The following is a 24,241-nucleotide window of genomic DNA, read 5'->3' on the forward strand; positions in this document are numbered from 1 at the left end:
TATGTAAACCACTTTGTTAAGGCAGAGATTTGGGATCAATAACGTCTAGTTAACATCATTCAATTTTTGTCTACAAATATGTTCAACAATGCTGTATCTGGGTCAAGCTGGGCTCATCCACATCTTCTTCCTGTGTAGAAGGACCAGGGTGGACCTCCGGAGCTGTGGCCTCAGCCAATGTGAAAGGAAGCATTGAGAGTGATGGGCGTGGTTCTGTTTGGTCTGAAAAAAATGCAGGCTGAGGTAGTAACACAGCCTGGGGACATATATGTCATCTGCTGATGCTCCCGATCTCTGGGATTCCATGACTTTCTTGCGCTCCCTATTATATGTACTACGCAGGCTACCAATTTTGGCCTTCAAATAACTGATGTCTGCTGTGGTATACAGAGGCTTCACCAATTCCAACAGTTTCTCCATCGCTGCCTTCCTCTTGATTTTATTGGAGTAATCCCTACTTTTGACTTGCAATAGACATGGCAGCTCCCAATACTGCTGTATAAATTCTGGCAAAAAGTCTGGCACTGTGAATTTATCCACCATTGTGCCTGCAAGACACAACACAAGACAAACCCTAATGTCAGGCTAAACTAATAATCTGGTCCCGATATAGGCCTCAATCTATAAGCAGTATAGGCCACAAACCACTGATGCCCTAATTTACAATTGTATCTTTGTTTTATGTATATCCTTTTGGTGATGTTGATTGTTCATCCTCCACTCCCAGATCGTTCCTACGGCTGTGACATCAACCACGTTATGGCTTTATATACACTGCACATATACTCCGCTCTCAGTGCGTCATGGCACTGGGGCGTGACCATTTCTCATCTGCATGCGACACACATGGCGGAAGATTTTGGAGTGTGACAGCATGGCGGATTCTGAGGATTCCAGGCATCCCCGCGGTGGTGGATCTTATAGGAGGCACAAAGCCACCTCCATAAACAAGGCTGAGATGGTGGAGATGGTGCGTAACCTTGAGAAGCATGACTACGATTGCAAGCTGCGCAACTATGAAAGGCCCAACAGTCGAAAGGACCTCATTTTGGAGAAGGTCCTTGCTGTTTTGGAGGTTGAATTTTTGGTCAAACGAAGGACCAAATCCGAAATCGATGGTCAGATTTAAAGCACCGCGAGTAAGAGCAGATGATCCATCACATAATCAAAAAAAGTAAGCAAGATTTGTATCTAAACAATATGTATATGTGTAAATTAGCTGTCTGTATATGTGCTTTCTAGTAGGTTTTTAAAATTCTAGATCATGTTTTCTCTAATCTTTGTCTGAATTTCTGAAAACATGAAATTAAATATAAAGCAGATTGAACATTTGAATATTTTATTTTTTTGCCATTTTTTGGGTAAAAAATATTTTTTGACTCTTCTTTCAACAGGGACAAATGGAAATGTGTTCCTCTTGCGGGACTTTAAAGGGAGAACCTACTCAAGAGTAATAAGGAGTATAAGGAGTGTGAATTTGAAATGAAATTAGGTATTTATTAAGGTATAGACCTAAACAGATCTGCAGTACACAGGGTGAATATACATGGGATACAAAGGGATACAGGAGGTGTGATACAGACAAAAAATTTTTGCAATACAGTATGCAAAGATACACAATCATAGAACTCCGGTACATATGGAAAACACATATGGGGAGTACCCAACTTCTTTCAACAGGGAACCACAAAAAATGGAGGCTACAGACAAGCCACCAGAGGGGACAAATCGCCCGGGCCCCAACAGGGGAGACTTCAAGGCCATCTTCACCCCAAAATCGTAAGTTAAACTTAAAACACACTCATTTAGCCACTGACAGGGGTGATTCTACATGGGCCAAAGGCCTTGGGCTTAGGGCGGAACTTAAGGGGTAAAGAACACTTTCTGGTTTCTGCCTGGCTCATCAGTGCCCATTAATGCAGCCTTGCCAGGGTAGACATGGGTAGAGGAGAGGCCCCGGGGATCAAAGTCACACAGAGTCAGGCCTGCTAGAATGAGCCTCATATATCCCCTATCCCATAGGAGACAAGAGGGGTGGGGGGAAACTGCATGAGTTTTTCAATGTTGGCACTTGTCCAGTGTTTCCCCTCTGTAAAATGACATCACCTTCCCTTTTCGATGCATTTTTAAGGTGAAATAAACCACAGTGCAGCATGGTATAGTCCACTAGTCATGAGCAAACATTGTCCCCAGTGCAAGGTTGGTCAACTAATGCAGCAAAATGAATGTTAGAAACATATGTGACTTGGGAGGAATTAATGTATGTTGTATTATTTCTTTTTTTTTTTTTTTCACAAAAAAGTTTTTATTCAGTATATGAAAGGCAGCATATACAAAAAAAAAGAACAGTTGTCATATAGCAATATAACAGTGCATAACAAATTTAAACTGGTAGCGTTAATTATAGGATACATCATATGAGGACAAGTTGGTAGGAAACGGACAGGAGCGAAATACGTGGCCCACAATTGGCGTAAGCGGGTGAAGAATCTCATTTCACTTTTCACCTCCCCCCTCAATATGTTCGAGGGCAAGATTTCACATGGTTTTATTACCTTTAAGCCCCGGTTCACATTGATGCCACTTTGAAATTGCACTACTTCACCTGAAGTAGCGCGATTTCAAAGTAGCAAGGTCAGTGCAATTTCAGGTGCAACTTGATAGACATTTGTGTGGCTTCATGCACAGATGTCTATTGACGTCGCACCTCAAATTGGAAAAAGTAGTGCAGAAACTAATTTTGCAAATTGCTGTGGTGCCGCTAAATCAGTGTCACACCGATTGGAACAGTGCCATTGCCTCAAATAGGCAGCAACTTGTCATGCAATTTTATCGATCAATTTGCCTGACAAATCGCTCCAATATGAACCTATTCTTTATAGTGTCTGAGGTCAGTGTTTAGCCACTCCACTTCTCTAGGTGCACCACCAGGTCCTGTTTTCTTTATTTTCCGCAGGCTAAAATGGACTGTGTGAATTACTAACCTTGAAAAGGACATCATCACCTGTGCCAAAAACAAAAAATATAGAAAACATGACCTAGAAATGCATCTGGAGAAGGAGAGTTGTGAAACACTGCCCCAAGTAATTTTTTAATTGTAATCTTTATGTGTTTTTAAGAATCGCAAAGCCAAAAATTGAAGATGCACACAAATTGGGCCACAAAATTCTGAATTCCCTCATGATCCCATGCCTAAAATGTGTGTCTTTTCCTACATCTAGTTTGCTAAAGCCCCAAAACACAGTGTGTCAACATGTGCTATTTCCCATCATGGGATTTCAATGTACACATTTTGGGGGTGCAACCCCTTCCTCCAAACTAAAGTAGGTGAGAGGAAAAGGTTGCACCCCCGAAACATGTCCATTGATCCTCCATGATGGGAGCTAGCACATGTTGAAACACTGGGGGTTATTTCTGAAAGGCCAATCCACTTTGCACTACAAGTGCACTGCACTGTGTGTTTTGGGGCTTTAGCAAATAACCTGTTTGTACCTACACACATTTTAGGCAGGGGATCATAAGGGACATTTAACAGTTATGTCTCTATGTGTATGTGGCTTCAAATTTTGGCTTTTAGAGGGGTGAGATCACCCCATTTGAGGAAGGCAACATCAACATAGTTTTGGGATACTAATGTCTCATATGGCCTTCACTTTAGCAAAGTCGAACTTTGTAAGTTCCTGAGTTGGGGAGTTTGAGTTTAAACATGCCTGTTTAGCCCCAAAAAAAGGCAAAATAATGGCAAACATACATGTTATACACCAAGATGTTGGTTTGTTCAAAAACCTTTTAGAATGCACATGTGGATGTGCTTGGAGTAAAATGTTTTATACTAAAACAATGTGTGGCTTCTTATTTCAACACGCAATACCAGTGTATTTGTTAAGATGGTGTAGTTACAGTGACAATGTGCTCTAAAATGTTGGAAACTTAGGCAATTTTAGAGCCTCAAAGCAATTAATTATAGGAGTTGAAAAGGCTGAATATTTTTAACATTAATGCATTACATACATTAACAAAAATAACATTGTGGGTGTGTAGCAGACCCACAGCACAACATAATAGTTAGCTGAAGAAGAGATTGTCACCTCATGGAGCAAATAAGTTATTTTGCACTATTGAAGAAAATGGCCAAAATTAAGGCCATTTCAGAACCTAGGAGACAGATAAGAAACACAAACAGTAATTCAAATGAAATAGGAGTTTAGTATCAAATAAAAAATTTATTCATGAACAGCAACATTTTGCTGCAAAGCCACTGCCCCTCTACCCACAAAGGAGTCCATATACTGTTGCCTGACATCTCGGGCAGTTTGGGAGGGCAACCCAGCACAGCCACTTTCCAGAGCCGTCATCACAGCAGGATCAGCTGGGCCTGACATTAAAAAGTCAACCTCACTTGGAAGTGAGGCAAGGTAACTGCTTACATTCCTAAGTAATTGTGTAGTAATTCCTAAGTAATTGTGTAGTATGCAGCAGCACAATACAACATGGTTTAGCTTGTATTTGGCCAGGTTAATCAATGTTAGAAACAGCCTGAACCGACTGGATAGTATTCCAAATGCATTTTCAACAACCCTTCGGGCACGAGAGAGCCTGTAGTTGTAGATCCTCTGCTCTGGGGTGAGGTTCCTCATAGGAAAGGGCCTCATAAGATGTTCCCCCAGAGCAAAGGCCTCATCTGCAACAAATACAAAATTGAGGCCCTCGACATTCTCCTCAGGAGGTGGCAAATGTAAGTTGCCATTCTGTAGCCGACGGTAGAATTCGGTCTGTGCAATCACTCCTCCGTCTGAGTTACGGCCATTCTTCCCAACATCCAGGTACAGGAACTCTTAATTTGCAGACACTACCGCTAGCATCACTATGCTGCAAAAGCCCTTATAATTATAATAATAAGAGCTCGAGTTGGGTGGTGGGACAATACGGACATGCTTCCCATCAATTGCCCCACCACAGTTGGGAAAATCCCACTGATGTTAGAATTGGGCTGCAACAGCCTGGCATTCCTGTGGGTTCGAAGGAAACTATGGAGTCAAACAAGAAAAAAAAATACTACTTTTGCACATAACATTGCGAGCAGATTTGACACAAACATCCTTGGCCAACATAAGTATAACATTTATTTAAGTGAATATTTAAAGTCAAAAGTGTAAGGTCAACTTATCAGATTCCTCACCCCCTCTGGTGGCCCATTCTAAAAATGTTATGGTGGGGGATGGGTAGATGTTTTGGACAGGTAACCCTCTCCACTTCCATGAGAGCTGAATGCCTAAATAATGTGTAATACTTTGGCCAGCCCCTCCTTACTTACACTATTGGCAGCCCACTGGACAGGTGAGAAGTGTCATAATCCAAAAATATGGATACACACTGTCCAAACTGAAGCACATTACATTCAAAAAATACCTATCAAGATAATAGGAGACAAAAACTTTCAACAGTACCATCTGAAGGGATTCAGGCAGGCACTTGCACTACATGCTTTGATGAATTCATCCAGAAATATGACCACAAAAGAGGTATAGTGTGTATGGGTTTTGCAAAGTCAGCAGATAGAGTATTGGTATCGGCTGAGTTAGCATTTGGGGGGGGGGTTCCAAATGAGTTTGTGCCTCAAAAAAATGGCCTCTTGCACTCTGCCTTAATTTTTAAGGACAACAATAACATTTGTACACATTTTAGGGGGTGTTTAGGGTAAGCACAAAAATGAGCTAACAAAATACATTGTTAAGTTACTGGGCTAGGTGTGTATGGACCCAGGATAGCATGCTGGGGAGGTTAGTGAAGGCAAATATGCATGAAGGACAAAAAAGGAGCATTAAAAGCTTACAGCATGCATGAGGACAAAGAGGACATTCACAGCATATTACAATAATGGTAATTATGGAATGAAGAAATTAATATAATACATTAGCAAACATTAAATACATAGAATGTGATGTTAAAGGCTAAAACTTACCCGAATACATTCCTTCTGCAGGACTTGGATAATGGCAGAACAGGTCTCTGGAATAATGATTCCTAGAGCCTGAGGGGAGATCCCAGTTGTGAACTCAGATCCTGGAGACTTCTCCCCGTCGCCAAGTACCGCAAGGTGGTGACAAGCCTTTGCTGAGGAGTAATAGCTTGACGCATGCAAGTGTCCTGCTTACTAAAATAGGGGGTAAGCAATGCCAATAGACAGTGAAAGCAGGGCTCGGTGATCCAGAGATAATTCCTGAAATCATCAGGATTATTCTCCTGGAGCTCCTGCAGCAAAGGCATATGAGAGAATTGGTTACGATTAAGCAACCAATTCTTGGTCCAAGAACTCCTCTTCCTCCTGTTCCTGGACTGGACTTGGATCAAAGCAATAACTCCAAGACCGATCTCTTCGTTGAGAACGCCACATGGCTAGTAGACGAACAGCTGTTCAGAAATGAACTGACAAGCATGCACTGAAAACTAGAAAGGACCTGACTAGCGTGACCTGAAAATCAGAAACAAACTGACAAGCACACACTGAAAATCAGAAGCGAACTGAAAAGAACGCACTGAAAATCAGAAACGACCTGACAAGCAAGCACTGAAAAACAGAAATGAACTGACAAGCATGAGCTGAAAATCAGAAATGAACTAACAAGCACGAGCTGAAAAGCATGAATCGACACTTGCCAAACTTCTACTAACACGAGATTAGCAGAAGGAGCCCAAAGGGTGACGCATGACTATTGAGCTTCCTTTTTATCGGCTCGTAGTACGTCTAGTAAGTTATTACGTTTGTAATTGTTGGCGAACAATTGTGTGGCCGTGTGTATGCAAGAAAAGTTTGGGCCAACGCCCTTCGGACAAAATTCTACGGTTTTGTTGGCAAACAATCTGATCGTGTGTACGAGGCTTAAGGAAACTGGGCACAGTCAGCTGATTGAAGCAAAGAAACTGTGTTTATTGATAAAATTAAAAGCTTTTTGGAAATAAAAAGAAACACTTTACAGAAAGTGGGATATGTTATCTATTCTCTCAAATTGTAGGCTCTTGTGATTCAGCTGACCAAGAGCAAAAGCTATTTACTGGACTTACCTCCAACCCATTGCAGTGGTGAACTTAAACCATCCCTAATAGGTGAGGGTGAAAAGGTAAAAATATGGATACAGAGAGCTACAATGTCAAAGAAGCATAAACTCTTTACAATGAAAAATGGTTTTGGGTAGAGTCTGTAGCTAATACAAGAAGTTGGAGGAAATCTCTACACAGTGAGGAGAAATTCGCTTAGATAGTGGCCCATGCAACAAATGTTCCTATTGGAAGATTTACACTCAATTTCTCTTCCAATGACAATTCAAAATGTTGGATTCTTCCTCCCTTTCAGTCGTGGTGAAAATGGTCAGTCCCAGGACAGAACATGAGGGTGAATCTTCCCAGTGGGAACACAGGAAGCAATAAAAACCTAAAACTTAAAAAAGGTTCTGACTTTAGATATTATTTAACCACTTGCCCTCTCACACCCCCTAAGGACCAGATTATTTTTACAGTTCTGCTATGGACCTGTTTTTGGCAATAAATTTGCCATTACCTAAGATAAGTAATGTATTTTTGTTTTTGATATGTTGTTTCTTTAAGGACAAGCAAAGCTTTCTTTTCAAAATTTGCAAAAATGCTTAGAAAATTGTGAGAAATAGCATCAAACAGTAGAGCTATAAGGACACCGCCACTTGCTTCTCATCTTTTTAAGGGCTTTTCTGGCCCAATTTTATTAAAAGAAAGTTTAAAAGTAAAACTCAGCAGTTTCCCCACACAGGGGGTTTTCAACATATCTCTTATGCCACACACGAGCGGAATTTCCGTCGGAAAAATCTTGGATGGTTTTTCTGACGGAATTCTGCTCAAGCTTGGCTTGCATACACACGGTCACACAAAAGTTCGCTGAACTTTTGGCCGTCAAGAACATGGTGACATACAACACTATGACGAGCCGAGAAAATGAAGTTCAATGGTTCAGAGCATGCGTCGAATTGTTTCCGAGCATGTGTAGGAATTTTGCACGTCGAATTGGTACAGACGATCAGAATTTCAGATCGGAACATTTTCCGACCGAAAAATTGAGAACATACTCTCAATCTTTTGCTGGCTGGAATTCCACCAGTAAAAGTCTGATGGAGCATACACACGGTCGTATTTTCGGACCAAAAGCTCTCATCGGACTTTTGCTGGCGGAATTTCTGCTCATGTGTACTGCTGCTCTGGCCTTACACTCCAGGCCCTTGTCTGTCTTCTACAGACTGTTCGCACACCAAATCTGGGCTTTCTACTCTGGCTTCCACCTCTCTCCTAGGTGGAGCTCTCCTGATTGCTGGGCAATGACCTCCGGTCCTCCAGGGCATAGCCAGGAACTATGGTCAGGTCACTACTAAAAGCTCTGCACACACCTGTGCAATCAGTGTGCAGGCTGCTCGCAAAACCTGGACCCAAGATTGGAGATTTCACCCCACTCGGATCTCTAAGAAATCTCCAGGCCCCAGGTCCCAAAACTGACTTTACAAAACAATGAGGAAACTGAAAAAGTAGTTTCCTCTGCATTAAGAACACCCACCGGAGCCCGTCAACTTGCCTGGTTGAGAATCCTGGGTTATAGCCTCTATTTAGACCCTGGCAGGGTACCATACTGCCACACATTAAAACATAACAAAACTAAAGAAAGCACACTTTTTCTTTTTTGACCAATGTTAGTTTATAAATAGTTACTGTTGATAAAATGTGTACATTTTATTCTGTAATTTGTCCTGTTTAAAATGACACTAAAAGTATGATATTGATATTATAGTTTATAATAGTTGAATAGAGAAGGGAAATTAGGAGTTGATTAGAGTAAGCTAATGGTTATTACAGGGTTAAACAAAAGAACATTTTATTTAAAAAATAAAAACCCCATAAACGTTGTTTTAACTTGTCAGATTGCTTTAACCACTTACGGACCGCCCGCCGTTGTTTTACGTCGCTACTTTGAAGAGGATTATCGTTGTTATGGCAGTAGCTAGCTACTGCCATAACCCTGGTATCCTCTTCTTCAGCAGGCAGTCCGCTTTCAGATAAAAGTGGTCTCTTCGGCGGATTCACTTTTATCGGTGGCGGGAGAGGGGCCCCCCTCCTGCTGCGCTCCGGTGCCCTTCGCTACTGATGGCCCTGGCAATCGGTTCTTCTCTCTGTTAGGCATGGAGACAAGTGAGGGGAAGATGGCCCCCACGTGTCTTCATATCATTGCAGGGCGGAAGCGATGTCAAAACGTCACTTCCACCCATAGCTCTTAAAGGGACTTTTTTTTTTTCACATGACATTTAATTATTATTATTTTTTTATTGCATTTTAGTGTAAATATGAGATCTGAGGTCTTTTTGACCCCAGATCTCATATTTAAGAGGTCCTGTCATGCTTTTTTTCTATTACAAGGGATGTTTACATTCCTTGTAATGGGAATAAAAGTGACACTTTTTTTTTTTTAAGAAGAAGAACAGGTTAAAAATAAAAAATAAAAGGTAAAATAAATAAGGAAAAATTTTTTTTAAACGCGCCCTGTCCTGCCGAGCTTGCATGCAGAAGCGAACGCATACGCGAGTAGCTCCCGCATATGAAAACGTGTTCAAACCTCACATGTGAGGTATTGCCGCAATAGTTAGAGCGAGAGCAATAATTCTAACCCTAGACCTCCTCTGTAACTCAAAATATGCAACCTGTAGAATTTTTTAAACGTCGCCTATGGAGATTTTTAAGGGTAAAAGTTTGTCGCCATTCCACGAGCGGCCGCAATTTTGAAGTGTGACATGTTGGGTATCAATTTACTCAGCGTAACATTATCTTTCACAATGTTAAAAAAATTGGGCTAACTTGACTGTTGTCTTATTTTTTAATTCAAAAAAGTTTATTTTTTCAAAAAAAAGTGTGCTTGTAAGACCGCTGAGCAAATATGGTGTGACAGAAAATATTGCAAGGACTGCCATTTTATTCTCTAGGGTGTTAGAACCCCCAAACATTATATATATTTTTTCTAAGTAATTTGCTAGCAAAAAAAATGTTTTTAACTTGTAAACACCAAATCTCAGAAAGAGGCTCGGTCCTTAAAGGGGTTGTAAACCCTTGTTTTTTTAATTACCAAACATGTCATACCTCCACTGTAAAGTTAATTTTGCACAGAGTGGCCCCGAACCTCCTCTTCTGGGGTTCCAGAGCGGCTTGCGGGTGCGCTCCGGAGTCCCGCATCTTTTTCCATTCACACAGAATGCAGGACTCGGCCCCACCCCCGGTGCCGTGTTCAATGGATTTAACTGACAGCAGTGGAAGCCAATGGCTGTGCTGCGATCAATCTATCCAATCGGGACATGAGACACCAGCTACAGATGGTGTGCTCATTTCCGGACGGAGGATGACAGCATCCAGGTAAGTAAAATGGGGGGGCTGGGGGGCTGCAGCACTAAAAAACGTTTTTCACCTTAATGCATAGAATGCATTAAGGTGAAAAACCATGAGGGTTTACAACCCCTTTAAGTGGTTAACAGACATCATCTGCAGATTGAAGTGCAACTTAGTTTGATCTCCAGATGAAAGAAATAGAATGGACACAAAGGGAAAAAATTTTACATTTCTTTCTATTTTCCATATGAACAGTGTTCACAGAATCAGAGAGTTTTTTCATTTTTTTAATTTTGTTACAACAGTAGCTGCCAGAGCTGCTCTGTGTACACAGCAAATCCAACTTTGATTAATCAGGGCCTAAGAATTGTTGGGGAGTGGGATCTCAGCAGCATGGCAGAATGACTGGATCTGCTACACATGTCCAGTGTACTATAATGATGTTTCTTTGGGTGTGTGTTTAACCTAGTTAAATATCTCTGTTTTACCAAAAATGATATATGGGTATGCAAAAAACACATTAAAAATGTATTAACAAGGAAGATATTAGTTAAAAATATAGTTACATAGTTGCATAATTTAATTACAAAAATTATTGAAAAAAATAGTTTTTTCTCATTATTACTCAGTATTTTTCTCTCTCATCTTCGTTCTTCTCTTTCTCTCTTTGGCTCTATCTTTCTCTCTTCTTCTCATTCCTTCTCCTTCTCTCATTCACTTTCTTTCATTTTCTTTCTCTATGGTTCGCTCCCCTTCATTATAGCTTTCTCTTCTATTCTTATTCTCGCTCTATCATTTTCATTGTTTCTCTATCTCTTTTCTTTCTCTCTATGTTCATGTTATCTTACTTTCTTTTAACTTCTTCCAGCCCAGCCAGTAGATGTAGATAAATGGCTGGGCAGGTGCACTGTGTTTCTAGGAGGAGTTACAGGTACGTCCTCCTGTTGACATGCAGCAGTGCGCTCTGTCTGGTGGACACAGTGGATAACTGTGCTAGGTACCAGGCCACTGTGATTGGCTGATGTACCAGGTGATCGCTATGATCAATTACACCGGTCACATGATCACAAGTAAACTATCATGATTTTATTGCTAAAGTGATCTCTGTGATTGGTCACAGTGATCACATGGTACAGTGCCAATCACTATTAGATAGCTGTAGCCAATCACTGCAATCACAATAGTAAACAATGAGTCATGAATGAAAGCCACACAGGACAGGTAAAATGATTGCCTTTACAGTTATCATCACTGTAATAAGCAATTATAGTCCCCTGCTCAGAGTAGTACAATGTCAGATTGGTGACACTGTGATACTCTGGTGACATTATGTAAAAGAAAAGAAAAATTGTAAAAAAATAAATATATATATATATATATATATATATATATATATATATATATATATGTCAGTATTAAAAAAATATAGACAATCAGTGTCTCTAATCACCACCACTCACTCACAGTATCCCTGTTCACCGCCTTACCAGTCATATTGTCCCTAATCAATGCCACACCATTTACAGTGTCCCTGATCACCGCCACACCAGTCATTGTCCATGATCGCCACCACACCAACTACCGTGCCCCAGATCACTGCCACCCTGTTAAAGTTTCCCTGATCACTGCCATACCGGTTACAGTGTCTCTGATCACCACCATGCCAGACATTTTTTCTCAGGTCAGTTAAAGTGACCCAGATCATCACCACGCCGTTTACAGTGTCCCTGAACACTGCCACTGCAGTCATTGGGGTTGATTTACTCAAGGCAAATAGTCTGTGAACTGAACCAACCAATCTGCACATCCAACTGACTTGCAAGGTTAGGGCTGTTCCTGCATGATCCCAGTCTCAGCCATCCCCTGAGGACAGCTGCAATCCTGGAACCACATGAACTATTTTTTTCTTCCTTTATTTAGCGTCCTGTACTTCCTGGCCAGTGAAGGTGGCATTCCTGGGGCCACCCACAAACAGTAGGCTAGGCTTGCTTGGCTTATAGGAACTGGGACTGCTATAGATGTCACTACACTAAGCTATTATCCCTGACCACTCATATAAAGGCGACCATTACAGTACATTGCCTTTGGTACAATTGGTTGATTTGTATGATACACAAGATACAATGTCTGGTACATAATCAGTCCTGCACTGAAAAAGTCTCAAACATGTGGTATTGCCATACTCAGGAGTAGCAGAATGTGTTTTCGGTTGTAAATCTTTTTTTTTTTTTTTTCCTTTTTTTAACTTTAATCCTTTTTTATTGAAAAAAATCACATTAAAAAAAAAGAACAACTCACAAACAGGGACTGACATATCCAGCATCTACGCAGTCCTTACATTTACCACATTTGTACAGTAGTCCACATAATAAGCAAAGAAAACGAACATCAATAAAATACCCTCCTTTATCAAAGGGATATTCAAGATTTTTCCCCTTTTTCCCTATCCATCCCCCTACCCCCACCATTAAATCCCCCTCCACCTCCCTTCCCCCCAACCCTCCTATACCTCATTCTCCCCCACCACCATTCATTCTATGCTCCTCCCACATCACCCAATGCTCCCATATTTTCTCGAATTTTTTGTAATTACTTCTTTTCTTATATATATATTTCTCTCTACTGACTTCCTCCTTTACTTCTTTCACCCATTCTTCGAACGTCGGGGGTTCTTTTCTCTGCCAGTTCTTAGCTATGAGCTTTTTCCCTTGAAACAGGCACCTAACTATTGCGGTCTGTGTGTCCCTTGCGAGCTGTTGTTCCTCCATCAGGCCCAGTAGACAGGTCTTGGTACCCATGTTCAATGATGTCTTAAAAATGAAATTTATCCTGTCCACTATGCATTTCCAATATCTGTACAATTTGGGGCAACGCCAGAACATGTGCAACAGATCTCCCCTCTCTCCTCCACACTTCTGGCACCCCGCATCTACCCTCTTCCCCATCCTAAACATCTTTAGTGGTGTGAAATACACCCTATATATCATATATAGGTGAGATACTGCCTGTGATGGGGAGAGGGAGACCCTAGGTCCAGAAGACAAAACATACTCCCATTGACTGTCTGACATTGGCCCAACCTCCTCCTCCCATTTCTTCCTATTTTTGTCTTCCGCCCTGTCTCCCTGGACCGAAACTCTCAAACTACTGTACATATGGGAAATTAAGCCTTTCGTGAATTCTGCATCGATCAGCTTTCTCAAAGAGGTCATATCACTCCATAATGGCTCCTTACCATTAAATTGTGCATCTAGGGCATGCCTTAATTGCAAGTATCTGTAGAATGATCAGTTGGGGATCGCAAATTCAATCACTAACTCCTGGAATGTTTTTAATCTCCCAGCCTTATAAAGCTGCGGTAAATAATGGATGCCCTGCCGATCCCAATCCTCAATCTCCCCCATTATTTTTAACTCATTGAGCTTGCTATTTTCCCATAATGGGGAGAATTCCGAGAAATCCACATATCCCATTATTTTTTTAACCTTAGTCCAGCTCTTGACCATCAACCGGGTGGTGGGACATCTAGTGTCAAAGGAGTCCGCCTCCAGTGCTTATACTATGGAATCATGATTAGTGTTGTTTAATAAAACGTTGTTCCCCGCTACCCAATTACCGAGTCTGTTACTCCCTCCCAAATGCTGGATGTGAGATGCCAAAAAATAGCATCCCGGATCCGGCACTCCCAACCCACCCTTCTCTCCCGGTCGCCGAAGCGTCTGCAAGCCAATCCTTGCTGCCCCACCCTTCCAAATCAGCTCTCTAAATAGGCTATCAATTTGATTAAACCAACGTTTAGTAATCCAAACAGGAGAGTTGTGTAAAATATATAGAATTTGCGGCATCCAAACCATTTTTATCAGATTACAGCTCCCGGCGACCGAAAGAGGCAACTGTCCCCACACCCGACATTTCTGTTTAAGTTTTTTCATTAAAGGAACTAGGTTTTCTGCAATATAATGCTCCGGATCCCTTGAGATATTAATCCCCAGGTATTCCAACTGACTTACTACCTTAATTTGTGGAATTTGGTGCGGGAGGGGCTCCGTCAGAGGGTCTATGGGTAATATTGCTGACTTTTCCCAATTAATTTTTAACCCGGAGAAATGGCAAAAATCCTCAATTATCCCCATGGCCGTCCTTAATGAGTCCTGTGTGTTACCCAGGAACAACAAAATATAGTCTGCGTACATTGCTATTTTCTCCTCTCCCCTCCTTCTTTTAAACCCCTGAACCCCCTGAGATGCCCTTATGGCCGCAGCCAACGGCTCCATTGCCAGGGCAAACAGGAGGGGTGACAGAGGGCACCCCTGCCTGGTGCCCCTTCTTAATTGGAACCATTCTGAACATTCGCCATTGACTCTGATCTTAGCTTTTGGCTTGTCATATAAAAGACTCAGCCAATGAACAAAGCTGGGGCCAAATTGGAGTTTCGCTAGCACCTTCCAGATATAGTGCCATTCCAGGCAATCAAATGCTTTGGTTGCATCTAACGAGAGGAGAGCTCTCTTACCGCTATTTACTGTGGGGATCTGCATATTTAAATATACTCGTCTTATGTTTGTACTTGTAGCTCTGTCCGGGATAAACCCGGTTTGATCTATATGGATTAGCTTTGGAATTATTTTCTTTAGCCTTGTTGCCAGGGCCTTTGCCAGAATCTTCACGTCCGAACATAATAATGATATCGGTCTATATGATGCCACTTCTAACGGGTTTTTCCCCTCCTTCAGCAACATTATTATGGTGGCTTCTGTCATAGACGCAGGTAAATTATCGTCCTTCCTAGTGCCATTTAACACTTCCAAAGGCATGGGGAGCAAAAACTCCCCATACTTTTTGAATATTTCTATGGGTAAGCCGTCGGGGCCAGGGGCTTTCTGATTTGCCATATCTGCCACAACCCTTTGTAACTCCTCGAGTGTTAGTGGGGCCTCCAACATTTCCCGATCCTCTTTCGCAAGAGGGGTTAACTTTAGCTGTCCAAAAAAATCCTTAATTTCCCCCGCCACGTCTTCCTGTGCCGAACTATATAGGTTTTTAAAGTATTCCCTGAACTCCTCTAATATTTCTGGGTTAGTGTTTTTTATTGTTCCCTCTTTTCCTTCAATCGCTGGTATGGTATTTGGAAGGGCATTGGCACTGATAATCAGGGCCAAGGTCCTCCCTACACACTCCCCCTCACAGGCAAACCTCCGTTTTTGAAATACTTTTTTCCTCTCCATCTTTTCCAAAACCGTTCTACTATACTCATTTTGCCTCTCTACCCATGCCTCATATCTGGATGGGGTTGGTGCCTCAACATACCGTTCTTCCGCTCTTCTACCCCTCTCCTTGACTTTTAGTTCTTCCATTTGTGATTGTTTCTTAATGTGGGATATTTTTTGAATTAGGATCCCCCGGAGAAAAGCCTTCAGGGCATCCCAAACTATCCCTAATGGAGCAGTGCCTAAATTTAAATTTGCGAATTCCACCAACCTTTCCACGACAGTACCTGTATCCTCAATAATCTCGAGCCAGAAGGGATTTACTTTCCAGTCGCCCTTATTAAGGCCTCTCTCACCCTTTAAATCAATCGTCACTGGTGAGTGGTCCGAAATCCCCCTTGGCTCGTAAACTATTTCTTCCACTATGTCTAGCGATTCTTCATTGCCCAACACTAGATTTATTCTGGACAGGGTGGCATGTGTCCTGGAGTGACAGGAATATTGTCTTACCTCGGGATGCCTCTCTCTCCAGATGTCCATCAAACCCACCTCATCACAATATTGTGAAAGAGGACTCTTAGGTGTACCTCTACCCAGCTTTTTTGATGGGAACCTGTCTATTTCATTGTTCATAGCCATGTTGAAATCCCCAACCGCTATTACCGGGACCCCTGAGAAATCCGCCATAAATCCAGTTAGGTCATCCAAAACCTCCCTCCCAAATGGGGGGAGATATAGATGTTAGCTAATACACATTTCCTATTCTCAATTATACAATAGAGAAAGATATACCGTCCCAATACATCCACCTTACTCTGGCTGCAGGAGAAAGCCAACCCTGATTTTATCAAAATACTCACACCTCTTGAATACGAGGTGTGAGTAGAGTGATACTGTATCTGAAATTTTTTATGATCCATTATCTTAATTGAGTCCTTATCCAGGTGTGTCTCCTGCAGGCAGAGTATCTGAACCCTCCCCTTATCTGCCATAGAGAGGATCGTCTGCCTTTTCAAATTATCTTTTACTCCCCAGGAGTACTGTTACAGGAACATATAGTGAACTTCTTTTTTAAGTTCCAAGTTCTATTACAACCACCTCTGCCGTGCAACAATAGATCCTATATCCTTATATCCCTTAGCAAGATTAAACCACCTCTTAATGTAACTCCTGTGATATTTGTGGGTTGAACTTCCCCCTACTTCTCCCACCCTTACTTCAAAATCAACGTTCCCCCCTCCCCGCCACACACTCATACACACATTCCTCCCCTCCCACCCCCCACCCATACACCCCCCCCACCCCCCAACTATTTTTTACCCCATTGCCCAATTTTGGGCCTACCCCTATGGCTTCTATAGTGACCGGCCACATTTATTTAAGGTGAGAAAAACAGAACTACACCCCCCGGACCCAGTAAGAGGTGAGCTATCCCCATTATTTCCACTGTGCCTATAAACCATCAAATTTACATACCCCCCCCTCCCCACTCCCCCTTTATCTATAGAAATGTGCATATTACAAAAAAAAAAAAAGGGGTTGTAAATCTAAGTATGTCCTTGCTGTATGTGAGACATATCTTATTCAATTGACATCTTTGTGCAGAAAAATAATTTTTATTTTCTTTCTGCATTTTCCCAAAATTTGTGGCAAAAATGAAGTATTCAAAAGACTCACCATTAGTCCTAATTGTATGGGTGTTTCCACTGTCCTGCTGCTCCAGAACCTCCAAAAATGTGATAGGTAGTCAGTAAATCAGATGCATAATGTATGTAGAATTTATGCTCCTTGGATTTTGGACCCTTTATGAATCTAAGATGTAAAAAAAAGTCTTACACATGTGGTTTCCCTATACAGTACTCGGAAGGAGTAGCATAATGTGTTGCGGGGTGTAATTCTAAGTAGGCCTATGATGTGTGTTAGAAATATCTTATTAATTAACAACTTTGTGTAGAAAAAATACATTTAATTTTTTTTCCTGCGTTTACCAAAAACTTGTGAAAAAAAAATTTCAAAAGACTAGTTATGCTTCTTAGAAAATACTTTGGGGTGTTTCCTTTTCAAAATGGGGTCATTTTGTGTGTGTTTCCATTGCCCTGCTGCTCCAGGGTCCCCAAAAATTTGATAGGTAGTCAATAAATTAGATCTGTAATTTATGTTCCTTGAAAGCTGAAAGGTGCTAATGCATCTAGGCTGTGAAAAAGTCTCACACATGTGGTACTGCCATACCCAGGAGGAGTAGCAGAATGCCTTTTGGGGTGTCATTTTAAGTATGCCTATGTTGTGTGAGAAATAATGTGTTTAAATGTTTAAATTGTGAAAAAATACTTAATTCATAATTTTCTAAAAATCTTTGGCAAAAAATTACAACTTCAAAAAAACTCACCATGCCTCTTACTAATCACCTCAGATTGTCTACTTTCCAAAAGGAGTTATTTGGGGGGTATTCGTACTGTTCTGGCATTTTAGGGCCTCGAGAATTTACATAGGTAGTCAGTACACCAGGACTCATCGATTTCAAATATATATACCATAGTTTGTAGACTCTATAGCTTTCATACAGACAAAATATTTACATACACTGATTTGGGTTTTTACCCCAAAAAAGTAGCAGAATACATTTTGGCCTACATTCATGAAGAAATATAGTTTCTCTTATAAAATTTTGCAAAGAAATTAAGAAAAACTTGTTTTGTCATTATATAGCAAACCCAGTGGTGATTAAATACCACCAAAAGAGTTTTATCTGTCTAAAAACAAGTTACAAAAATTTAACTTGGGTACATGACTGAGTAATTGTCATTCAAAGCGTGACAGCTCTGAAAACTTAAACATGCCCTGGACAGGAAGGGGGTGAAAGAGTCTGGTATTGAAGTGTTTAATACATAAATGTAATATGTATTCGCAATGTTTAACCAATCAGACATCCTGAAACTGTAGCCAGTACGAAAGATCTTATATTGCCATATGTCAATGTCAGAACTTTCTTATTTGACTACAACTTCAAAGTCTCTGATTGGTTGATTTACACATTACACTAAGTGAACTGCAAGACAGCGGCTATTTCATTCATTGCAGCTGTCGTTTCTCCTAGCTATTGCTTCTCTGATGAGGTCTGAATGGTTGTGCAGCATGAACAAACTACAAGGACAACAACCACATCTGCTTCCTAGCCTGGGCCTTCCCCTGAAGCTGTGGCAGGAGAGTGGCTGCGAGCTGGTGGTAGCCACTAATCGAGAAATTAACATTTAAGCTAATATGAATCATAGGTACTCTTAACTATATCTCAACAGTCTAGAACGTAAATTACATAAACATAGATCAATGGATAGACAACACTTGAATCTGTTATGTCAACTTAAAAATAAAAAATAAACACTATAACTGCTTCATTAGAATAAGTAATTTTTAATAAGGCTTTTGTAGAGCATCAAATCATCTGCAGATAAGATTTTACATCCAGACAGATATTACTTAATAGTGGTGTTTTTGTGTGATAGAAGCTAATTACCTCCCAGTAGAATTCCTTGCAGTCAAACTGCTGCATGTGTTTGATGTTGTATTTCAGGGAATTCAAATTAAAACTGAAGACATAACATATGGATAATTTTATCGTCCACTGTAAACATGTAAGGGTTTTGAAAATGCAAACGTTGATTTGACTTCTGGTGAGACATTTACATAACTTTTTTCATTCTTGTTCTGAAAGGCATGGCTGCTTTGCAACCCAGTTCAAATTAAAATGTTCTAACTATTTCATGTAGGTTTTAAAATTGTGACTCAGTGTATTTTAAATTTTATTTAATACATGCTGTGGTTACACGCCAGTAAAAAGTAGTTGATTAAAATGTGTATTAAAGGCCAGTTATAGCTGCAACTGCTCTTCACAGTCCACTGCCATTTGTTGTTAATCCATAAACTAAATTTTGTTTCTTTGAGAAATTTTGTGATGGCATGCAAAAGGTGCTGTCCTTGGTACCTGAATTAAAGTACTACTCTGCTTTTGAAATGTCAAGAAAGTAGTGATGATACTCATCAGCAATGTGTTCATTGCTGCAGCAGTACAGCAACAATGCCATTTCTATAACTGTCATAAAACTATCCATTACATCACTTAGGGGTCTATGTATGAAAACTTGTTGTGTAGAGACCTTTGACATCCACACAGGAACAACAAATTATTACTGTATTGTTTGCAATATGATTATTACCTATGATTATCAGCTCCATCTAGTGGCAATAATGCAGTGTTTTTCTGAAGGACCTCAATAAAAAAATTAAAAATCACCACATTATGGCCACTAGATAAAACTGGCGATCATATTACAAACAATGAATAGTTGTGATGCCTGTGCGAGTGCTGAGGACATCCAGACAGAAAACTTTTTATACATAGAGTCCTTAAAGTCCCTTTAAATTGATTGAATTATGAAATAACAGCAATATCAAGACACAGTGCCATGAGTTTTGACTTCAGATACTGCTGATTGGCTGCTTGCCAAATAAGAGGACGACAAACTGGAAGAAGCATCATCTCTCCTTTTCCCTCTTCATGCAAAAAAAGTCATATGCTCTATAAAGCCAAATTATTGGCTGCATTCAAACCTATGCATTTTGAATCGTGGGCAGATTTGCTGCGATTCTTCCAGCGGTTTCAAAGCGCCGAGGTGTGAATGACAAATCGCAGAACACACATTTGAGATGCCACTCATTTGAATGGCACCTAAAATCCCGGTGAGGTTCTGCTGTGATTGTCACGTGATAAAGTGCGCTGCAATCATGGCAACCCACCTCACATGAAGCATGTTGCCCAAAAGCAGCTCCTGAACTTTTTTTGAGCGACAAGCTTCACGCGATGCATGTTACCGCGATTGCAGCACGATTTATCGAGCGACAATCGAGGCAGAACAGCACCGTGATTTAAGGCGCCATTCAAATGAATGGCATCTCAACCGTGTGTTCTGCCATTTGTCATTCACACCTTGGCGCTTTGAAATTGCGGGCAGAATGGGGCAAAACTGCCCGCGATTCAAAATGCTGAAGTATGAATGCAGTCTAAAGGACTGTGAAGCATTTGTTAACAATCTTATTCTGTATATATTATTTTATATTTATTCTGCAACTCGCTACTTTTTAATCAGCATGGGAAACCAAAAAAATAGCTTGAAGTTTAATTACACTTTATGAACTTTGTGGCCTCCTACCAAATTTTTTGCATTCAGGTGTTTCTACTGCACCCATTATTAATAGGTGCATAAAAGGCCATGGCAGGGTTTGGATTTTAATCCCCAATAAACATTTTTGGAAAGAATTAGGCTGACAATTGCGAGTCAGGCCTTCTTATTAAACATCAGTTACTCACCTAGCACATGCTTTTTTAGAAAAGTGGAGGCTTTTAGAACTGCAAAAGGGTGCAATTCCATATTACTTCCCATGATTTGAGAATGGGATGTCAACAAATTCACATAGAAATGATGGACAAGTGCTAATAAATATTTGTCCATATAGTGTATATGAGATTACTGGATAGAACATTGGGTTTATGTTAGCAAATATCATTCCTACAATCCATGGTAATTATTATATCCTCTTTAACATAAACTATGATATAAAAAGTTTGTATAATAGCACTTAATGCAGGTTAGTATTACACATCTTAGCACACTTCTGGCCTAAAAAGTGTAAGATTAGTTCAAAAATGCTGCAATTTGTGGTGCCTGAAAGCACCTCTGTTAATCTTCAGCTCAATCTCTGTATCCCTGTTTAGTCACCACCTTTTACTAAGGCCTGACACTGTCATTCACCTGTCAAGTGCAAGAGTCTTTATAGCCCACTGAAGCTGAATGATAGGGCAATGCTAAGAGCTGGGAGGGAATAGACCTTAAAGGTCAAGTTGACACCACAGCAACATCCATACCTGTTAGTGATCCATATTTTTTTCTTCCTGCAGAATAAGGCTCAACAATAGAAATGAATGGGGCCATGGTGCATTAAAGTATGGGTATAGATCCAAGGGCTGCATAGCCACCAATTTGAAGATTAACATAGGTACTTGCAAGCACCAAAGGGTCCTTGCATTTCAGTACTGTTGCTACCTTACAAAACATTTTAAACAGTCCAGTTTACTTTATGGTGGCTAAACATGGAACAAGTCTTTTGCATTACTCTGATTTTGGGACAACAATCTCTCCTGTGTCTGGAACACAAATGGTCATATAACTGACCTCAGAAATCTGTCAACATTGTATGGGATGTGGTACATTTTTTTCTTCTAATAATCCCTGCAGATATATATGAACAGACATAAACAGGGGCGCCTTATTAAAATATTTACATTGATATCTATAGTTAAACTTTTCAGAGTGCAAGTTCTGTTATGCACTGAACTTGCCTATTTTTGACCTTTTGGAAAGCTCCTAAATCTATACCTGTAGAGCTGGATCTCCTAGGAGCAATTATACCTTGTGAATATGCTATTGTGCCCTTTCAGTTCCTGCAGAAAATCCCTCATTAGAGAACTCCTATGGTGAACCTTGTGACAACGTAGGAAGTTCTTTAATTGCAATGCTTCAATTTCAGCTTCAGAGACTACGTGGGAATATTGTATCTTTTATATTATTACGCACTTTGATCATTTATACACAACGGCAGATTACTAAAATATTGCTTACATTAATGTATTTAGTGATTAAATGTGATTTCAAACATTTTTATTAAACAGCAGATTGAAGCTTCTGTATATTAAAAATGAGCCAACGGTTTAAGTCGAACGTAAGTTCGACTCGAATATTGGGTGTTCGTTTGTTCTGAAATGAACCAAACATCTGGGGCGTTTGCAGAAAATTCGAGTGCCGTGGAACGCCCCATAATGCACTGCAAGATCGCAGTGCATTGCTGTATGATTGGCCAAAGCATGCACCTGACATGCATGCTTTGGCCAATCACAGCGGGCTCTGCTGAGAGAGCCATAATTGGCCAAAGGCAGGGTGTCTAATAGAGTGTGCACAGTTTCTACTACACTTCTGGTGGTGTACACAGTATACAATACAGTGGAGATGTTGTACAGTTGCTAATACAGTGCAGGCAGTGTACACAGTATCTGATACAGTGTGTACAGTTTCTACTACACTTCTGGTGGTGTACACAGTGCAGCTGTTGTACAGTTGCTAATACAGTGCAGGCGGTGTACACAGTATCTGATACAGTGTGTACAGTTTCTACTACACTTATGGTGGTGTACGTAGTGTACAATACAGTGCAGCCGTTGTACAGTTGCTAATAGACATGTGCACACTGAAATATTTTGTTTCGGAATTTAATTTTCGTCCGAAAAATAAATGTATTTAGTTACTCCCGAAATTCGTTTTTATTTATTTTGTTTTTCGTTAAAAATTGCATTCATCCGAAAATCCAAATTAATTAAGGTCGAATCTATCATTGAAGGCTTATGATGTCTGTCAAATGTTCAAAGAAGATTCGACAGAGCAGCTAAACTGTACGACGCCGTATAGTTTAGCTGCTCTGTCAAATCTTCTAATGCCGCGTACACACGATCGGACTTTACGGCATACTTGGTCCGGCATACCGGATTTCGTCGGACAATTCGATCGTGTGTGGGCTCCAGCGGACTTTGTTTTCTCAAAAGTTTGGCAGACTTAGAATTGAAACATGTTTCAAATCTATCTGACGGACTCGAGTCCAGTCGAAAAGTCAGCTCGTCTGTATGCTAGTCCGACGGACAAAAACCAACGCTAGGGCAGCTATTGGCTACTGGCTATGAACTTCCTTGTTTTAGTCCGGTCGTACATCATCACGTACGAATCCGTCGGACTTTGATTGATCATGTGTAGGCAAGTCCGTTCATTCGGAAAGTCCGTCGTAAAGTCCGTCGAAAAGTCCGCCGAGCAAAGTATGCCGTAAAGTCCGGTCGTGTGTACGCGGCATTAGAACTTTTGAAAGACACCATAAGCCAAAGATACGACATTTGTATGTTTTTTGCTGCTTTGTCGAATCTTCGTCGTTCATGTTGAATGTATATAGTTCAAACAGAAAATGGACTGGTGATAGTGATTACTGATCAGACAGGTAACAAGACAAAGGGCAGCCTTTGAGTTGTCACAACACTAGCAACACTAGTATCACTATCAAGTTCACAACACTAACACAATAGCAGCAGATTATTATGAAAAAGTTAAGTTGAACTGTAGCTTGCTTCACTATTGTTCTGCTGCTGTGCTTATGCTTAATTGCTAAATATTTCAGGTTCTCTGACAAACGGACCAGCTAAGATTGACTGTCTTCTGAAATGATTCAGTGTGTGTGTTTCTCTCTGCTAGCAATTGTAAGTGAAAGTAAGTTGGCTGTACGTGTGTACTTAGTTCTAGCTATTTTACTGCTCCTCCTCTTTGGTTACAATCAGCCAATAACATTCATCATCAGCATTATTTTTATTTTACTTCCCCCACCCAATTCCAGCAGCGATATTTTCTCTCTATGTAGAATAATCTTGGACTAATAGAGTTAAACTTAGGCACATTCGACCACAGGTTTGATGGACACAGATTGTTATTGTCAGCATCATGTCGAATCTCCTATCTATATCGAACTGTTGTCGCAACGAAAACGAAAATAAAACATTTGTTTATGTCGGA

The 24,241-nt window shown here is 40.6% G+C and overlaps 1 pseudogene; it reads right to left on the reverse strand.

The window, feature by feature from the left end:
- Positions 1–4,223: 4,223 nt before the first annotated feature.
- Positions 4,224–24,241, reverse strand: part of LOC141127690 (uncharacterized) — a 41,749-nt pseudogene continuing 21,731 nt past the window's right edge.

Source organism: Aquarana catesbeiana, linkage group LG01 (assembly GCF_042186555.1).
Source record: "Aquarana catesbeiana isolate 2022-GZ linkage group LG01, ASM4218655v1, whole genome shotgun sequence".
Classification (NCBI taxonomy): Eukaryota; Metazoa; Chordata; class Amphibia; order Anura; family Ranidae; genus Aquarana; species Aquarana catesbeiana.